Source organism: Polyodon spathula, unplaced genomic scaffold, assembly GCF_017654505.1.
Source record: "Polyodon spathula isolate WHYD16114869_AA unplaced genomic scaffold, ASM1765450v1 scaffolds_3384, whole genome shotgun sequence".
Lineage (NCBI taxonomy): Eukaryota > Metazoa > Chordata > Actinopteri > Acipenseriformes > Polyodontidae > Polyodon > Polyodon spathula.
This window is the reverse complement of record NW_024474847.1, coordinates 1-7,000: the sequence shown is the minus strand read 5'-3', so window position 1 is coordinate 7,000 and position 7,000 is coordinate 1. Positions and strand designations below refer to the sequence as shown.

The 7,000-nt window shown below is 43.6% G+C and overlaps 1 pseudogene; it reads right to left on the bottom strand.

The window, feature by feature from the left end:
• Positions 1-2,367: 2,367 nt before the first annotated feature.
• LOC121311934 lies at positions 2,368-2,488 on the bottom strand (annotated as a pseudogene).
• Between the last annotated feature and the right edge of the window lie 4,512 nt (positions 2,489-7,000).

Here is a 7,000-nt window from a genome sequence, read left to right as displayed (position 1 = left end):
GAGCGACCAGAATTATTCCGGGCTTAAAAGGCATGTCATATGCAGACAGGCTAAAAGAATTGAATCTGTTCAGTCTTGAACAAAGAAGACTACGTGGCGACCTAATTCAAGCATTCAAAATTCTAAAAGGTATTGACAGTGTCGACCCAAGGGACTTTTTCAGCCTGACAAAAGAAACAAGGACCAGGGGCCACAAATGGAGTTTAGAAAAAGGGGCATTCAGAACAGAAAATAGGAGACACTTTTTTACACAGAGAATTGTGAGGGTCTGGAATCAACTCCCCAGTAATGTTGTTGAAGCTGACACCCTGGGATCCTTCAAGAAGCTGCTTGATGAGATTTTGGGATCAATAAGCTACTAACAACCAAACGAGCAAGATGGGCCGAATGGCCTCCTCTCGTTTGTAAACTTTCTTATGTTCTAATATTTTTAAACACGGCTGCAGCGTCCCCTGCAGCCACCTTTGCCCATTGTTTGGGGGCTTCTTGGGCTTGCCTGCTCATTTTTATTATTTTTTATTTTTATTTATAAAACAAAATAAAGCAACAGACTCACTCCTGCACTCCAATAGTGCAGGGGTGCGCAAAACAAACAGGGAAAAAACTAAAGTTTTGTATTTTTATTTTTTTCAAAAAATGATTTGTTTTTTAAAACAAAATAGAATACACACAACCCTGCACTCCAATAGTGCAGGGGCAAACAAAAATCCAAAAGTGTTTGTTTATTTTTAATTTTTAATTTATTAAATGAAAGAAAATAAAGGTTTATTTTATTTAATAGCACAGGGGTGCACGAAAAATAAAATCAAAACCAACCAAGTTTTTTTTTTAAATTTTTTTTTTTTATTCTATCCCATTTTACTAATAAATTTAATAAAATCAGTTTAAGTTGGTTTCAAATCAGGCGTGCTCCTCCACTCCCCATGAAACACTCACTTTTCTCCTTGTTCAATTTGGAGCCAGAAGCTAACTCAAAGGAGTCTGTATGTTGCAAGGCTCTCAGGATGGATCTCTGGTCACAGTACAGTTACATCCTCCATGTATAAGAGGCATTTTGCTTGCCTCCCTCCACTACCAGGAATGTTTAACCCCTGGATGTACTCGTCCTTCCTCAGGGTTTGCGCTAGTGGCTCCAAACTACAGATAAACAAAGGTGACAACGGACAGCCTTGCCTGACTCCGCACTTTAATCTGGACCGATTTGGACATGACCCCATTAATTAAAATCTTACTTTCGATATCCCTATACAACAGCCCAACCCACGCTAAAAAAATTTCCAACACTTTTTTCATAAAAATATATGCGAGACTCTATCGTACACCTTTTCCAAACCTAAATTAACAATACCTAAACGGACATTTCTTTCTCTAGCGTAACGCATTGCATTTCGCACTAAAACAAGGCAGTCTTATTTTGCTTCCTGGCACTGCACATGTTTGCTCAGGATCAATTACACTCTACAACACTTCTTTAATTCTGATTGTCAATCTACCAACGCAGTCCAAAAAAACAAATGGCTGGATCTTACCAAGATCAGTCGGCAAAATCCAGTTAGCAGTCCAAAAGCAGAAGTCCAATAAACGCAATGAAAAGAATCCACGAAAATCGCAACTACAAAAAAAACAGTAGGGAAAAAGTCCTTTTAGAATACAGAAAAACAATCCTTAATTAGAATTTAAAAAAAAAAAACACACTGCAGGGGAAAGTTACTCTGTAACAATATGTGGTTATATATCAATACTTCCCTGACTAATGTCTTCAAAGAATTCTTTATTTTAAGTTTACGGCAAGGAGAGACCAGATAACCGGTTTCAAGCTAAATGGCTTTAGCCTTTTTAACAAAAGAAAACCAGAACAAACTGGTTCAGCCAAATTGCAATCAAGAACCTGGAACCAGCAAAGCACAGAACAGAGGACTACAAGTTCTTAAAGGGGTATTGTTATTTATTTATTTTTTTTAACTCAAATTTAACTTTAGGTAACCGTGTTACAAGCTGACTGTAGAGTGCTGTCTGCACACCGCCTTCTTTCTCCGGGCAGACCAAGTACTCCAGGCCTGCCACATACACTTGATCTGACGAAAAGGCAAAGTGGCAAGGGGCGCTTTGCTGCTGCCTTGAAAGCGAGCGCTCCTTGTTCCACTAAACAGCTCAGTTTCTGCTTTACCGTCGAGCTGCTCCTCCTCCTCCTCCCGCGAGCGCAAGGCCTTCTGGGTACACTGTCCTACTGCGTGTGCAGAGCAGGCTGTCCATCTGCCTGCCTTCGTGGGGGGGGGGGACAGAGCAGGAAATAAATGCAACCAAGAAAAAGGGAGAGGCATGCACACAGTTTTAGCTTTCTCGCTCTCTCTCTTTTGACCTTTCTGAGAAATGGGCACCGTTCCCGGAGGTACTGCAATACCGGGTCGATGCGTGGAGTGGACGGAGCAAGCCCCGCTTCCATCTCCCGCTTCCACAAATCTATCTTATTAAATCAATACAATGCAATTTACAGTAACACTCCGCTTCAGATTTAAATGGTTCAGACGAATGCTCCCATTTACCAAAATAACACTTTGGAAATGGGTTTATTGTTGAAACCTTAAAGATATATAATCCAATTAGGTTACACAATTTGGTAACTCCATTTTCAAAGGTACATCAAAACATTTAGTGGTACCTAACTACGGTATGCCTAGCTCTAAATCCAAGATTTAGAATAAATCTAAACGATTGCGTCTCGCTAGTCTTTCATGAGTGTCAGGCTGTACAGGCTCCCAGGGACTATACATACCTGGTCTGGATGGATGACTGTACTGATTACTTCCTTCATCCTCCCCGTGAAGAGCTTCTCACACTGCGATGATGGTTGCCTGGACAGTGAAGTGCTTGTGCTGTTGATAGTGCAGTCTGTCCACGTGCCACTTCAGCTCATCCATACTGGACAAGCAGGCCTCCCCTAGCAGCAAGAGAGCCATGAGAAAGCTTCCCCGAGCGCCTCCTCGCCCCACTGCCTCAGTGCGATGTTGTTGTCGTCACAGGCATATTTTGCATTTCAAGGTTTTTAATTTTTTTTTTTGTTTGTTTTTACCAATGCAGTGATCTTCATGTATATATTTCATTAATATACAGAATATGCAGATGCCATGCCATTTCACCACATAAATGAAATCTGCAGACGTGTTGCGGGGCCGTCCCGTGTGTTCATTTCCCATTGGAGTTTTTCAGTTTTTAAAAAGACTTGGCTGCACATTCCAATTCCAAGGAGTAAAATGTCCACACACACATTATTTCTGCTCCTCCTGTAAAGACACTGCTTATACTCTTTGTGACGCACATCACATTTTTTTATCTATCGCTTTTGTTTTATATAGCGAAAACTTATTAAGGTTTTCCACCACCCTAACCATATCTGCATGAATAGTTTTAAAATTGTTCTCATCCTTCAAAGCAGACAGTTTCGTTTGTATTCTTCTCCACCACTTTTTGAAAAAAAAGAACCTTGGCACTTCTCCTTGTTCTCTAAAAGATTTTGCTTAAACGAATTGATTTGACGATCACTTTTCCTGAAAACAAGACTTTTTAACATTTCCCTTGTAAATGTATTTGAGGTAAACCCATCTGGAGGCCCTAGCCGGGATCGGACACACACTTCGTTGAAAAAAAAAAAAATAGGTTGAATCCTTCCTTCCTCCTTTATGATGAAACTATTTGTATCCAAAGGTTCAGTGCTCCAGGAGCCGACTAGATTGATATGAAAATCATCGCTTCCCATTCCAGTACTGCAGTCAAGGCAGATATGACTGAATTCGATTCTACCAGTGGTGGACAAGTGATGCCCACAATGGTTTTGCCCAAAACACCCGGGTGGGGCCACCCGTCGAGCAGCTGGGGGAACTTGCATCCCCTTTTTCACGGGAGGGGAAAAAAAAGTGCCAGGCTCCAAGAACACGACCACCACTGTGCTCGTTTGGGGTAAACCCCAGGTGGTGGGACCAACCCTGAGGGGAAGGGCTATCCAACCTAATGGAGACGAACTCTGCTGTCCCCGGAACAACCTCCAGGATGGAGCTCCTTCTCCACACTTTCTGAACATCCAAACAGTCCCAGAGACCATGAAAGATCCTCGTTAGCAGCGTGTAAGGACATTACCGCCTTGTGCTGGCGGTGTATGTTGTCGACCGTTACATACAAACAGCAGTGGGAAATAGTACTCCCTTAGGGGGTCACCCCCCCTCGGATCGTAAGCCTCCTCAGCCTCCAAAACCCAAGCTTCTTATTGACCCTGCTCCCCACCTCCTCCCAGTTCTTTCCCCCTGAGCCATTGGCATCAAAAATGACCCCCAAAATCTTAATACAATCCTCCTTAACATTTAATTTAATATTGACCCTCCCATCCCAGTTCCCATAGAACATTGCCTCTGACTTGTCCTGGTTGAGTTTTGACCCGGAAGCACGGCAAAAAACCTCTGCATTCTCCAACGTTCTTCGGATGGACAACTCGTCTCGACAAAGGACACTAATATCGTCCATATACAGGACACATTTTACCTCCTGCCCCCCACTCCCAGGAATAGTTAGGCCTCTATACACTGGGTCCCTTCTCAACGCTTGTGCCAGCGGCTCCATACAACAGATAAACAGGAGCGGAGATAACGGACACCCCTGACGGACGCCACATTCCACACTAATAGGATTAGACAAAAACCCATTTACCAAAACCCTGCTATATACACCCTTATATAGCAGGCCCACCCAGTCTAAAAACCTCTTTGCAAACCCCATTTTTTGCAGAACACCAAACATGAACTGATGCGAGACCCGATCGTAAGCTTTTTCAAGATCTAAATTTAATATACATAATCGAATCCCTCTGTCTCTCGCGTAACAGATGACATCTCTCATCAATACCAGGCTGTCCGTGATCTTCCTCCCTGGAACGGCACAAGTTTGATCCAGGTGGATAACGTTCCCCAATACACCCCTCATACGTTGAGCCAATAACTTGCTAAAGAACTTAAAATCCTGGTTCAATAATGTGATTGGTCGCCAATTTTTTAGCTCAGTCTTATCCCCCTTCTTAAAAATCAAAGTAATAATACCCTCTCTAAATGAGGGAGGAAACTCCCCTTCCCCCTCCCCACACCCCCGAAACAAGGCCAACAGATCTGGTGCCACCAACTCCCAAAACTTTAAATAAAACTCCACCGGCGGGAGGATCACTAGGACAATTTCATGAAAGTGTGTCTCACTTGCACACAGATTCCACTTCCTCTGGACTTCACGTTCCCTAGCCATGTGCCATGAAATAATGCACATAACCCCTGTCCAGCACCAAGTACAATGTCAGAAGGTATGTGCTTTAAAACCATAATATGTCCGTAACCCTTTCCACAACTCGCACACCACCCTCCACGCCCCAGTCCACACCCCATCATCATCCCTCACTTTCACAGCTTCCCCTTCACATGACAATACCTCCTCAACCAAGTGTACACACTTGTCCCTCACCACCTCTGAGCCCATTCTCACAATCACAACCCTTCGTGTATTTGTCAGTTTTTCCAAAACTCAATTTCTTTATTGGCTCATTTCCCCTTAAGTTATGAAACCAATACTGAGGCTGCCTGCTATAGAACAGGAAGCCTCTATTCGTCCCAATGGTAGTGTTGGCCAGCGGATGTTTAAAAAAACATCATAACCTTCTTTATCGGGGTTTAAGTTTCAGATGGAATTGGAGGGTGATCTCTTGCCTGTTCAAATCCCATTCCTATCTGATTAGTACACCACCAGCAACAGACGGAATCGCTGACCTAGGGATTTGAAACATGTGAACAGTCATCATTCGATGTTCTTGATGCCACTGTGACTCCACAGTATAGAGAGACAAAGGATCCACTGACTCTCTTTCTTCATAGGCTTTTAAAGTTTAAAAATCCCACCTTGTCAGAAAAGTTATTTCCAGAAATCTGATTGGTATACGAATACAGAAAATCTGAACAGGCAAAAGTTTCAGTTGATCCATAAGCACCTTCTCCACGAACTGATCCCAATCAAAAGAACTCCTCTTTGTTTCCTTTAGTCCAGCCCAGGTATGACCTGGCTGAAGATTTGCCGCCATCTCCCGTCACCTTCTCTTTCTGGAGATTGAGCTGCGGTCAAGCCTCACACTGGACCGACGATCTGGCCACGGCGAGGCGGGAAGTGATGCCCACAATGGTTTTCTAACCAAATGCCGGGTGCGGCCGACCTAGTTAGGTTCTCCGGCTGAGTGTCGCCGGGTGGTAGCAGTCGTGGTACGGGTTGCCCGCTTCTTGGAACTTCACAAGATACATTACACAATATAGAACAATACATTACATAACATTATTTTACAAAAGCATGTTTTTTTTTTTTAAACATTACATCAGGTTGTTCCCAATAAAACCCTTTACCAAACTACTCACTAAGTAAAAAAAAAAAGACACTGAACCAACGTAAATCCTGCCCGGGAATTGGAGGCAATTTCCATCGGTCCCTGGCAAAACTGCTCTCTTGAAAGCGCGTCAGCAGACAGTAGTCGTCTTTTTAGATAAAAACAAGTCCAGTCTTTTAGTAACAGCAAGCAGCGCGCCTTCCACAGTGGATACTTAAAACAGCTGAGTAAGATCATAAGCGCTGTCATTTCTTCTCCTCCATTCCTTCAATCTTCACCCTGAAAAACCACCGCGTGGCTGTTCAGGGCTTTCAGGCATGCGTGCTTTCCCAATGGCTCTCTGCTCTCCTGCTTGCTCGCAGTCCCACAGCAGCTGAGCAGACTCTTCTGCCCAAGAGGACAACCCTTGGGCATCTAGGGTACTTTGCCAGGAACCCTCGGTGTTGTATCGTTAGTCTCACGGGTTAAGTAGGATATATCGGAGGCCACTGCCAGTAGACCCGGGTGGGCCACATCCTTCCAAGGCCTAGCAACCCACCTCCTGAGGGACCATCTTACCGGGCATACATCGGATCTGCTGAGAACAATTTTTTAAAACTGTTTTAT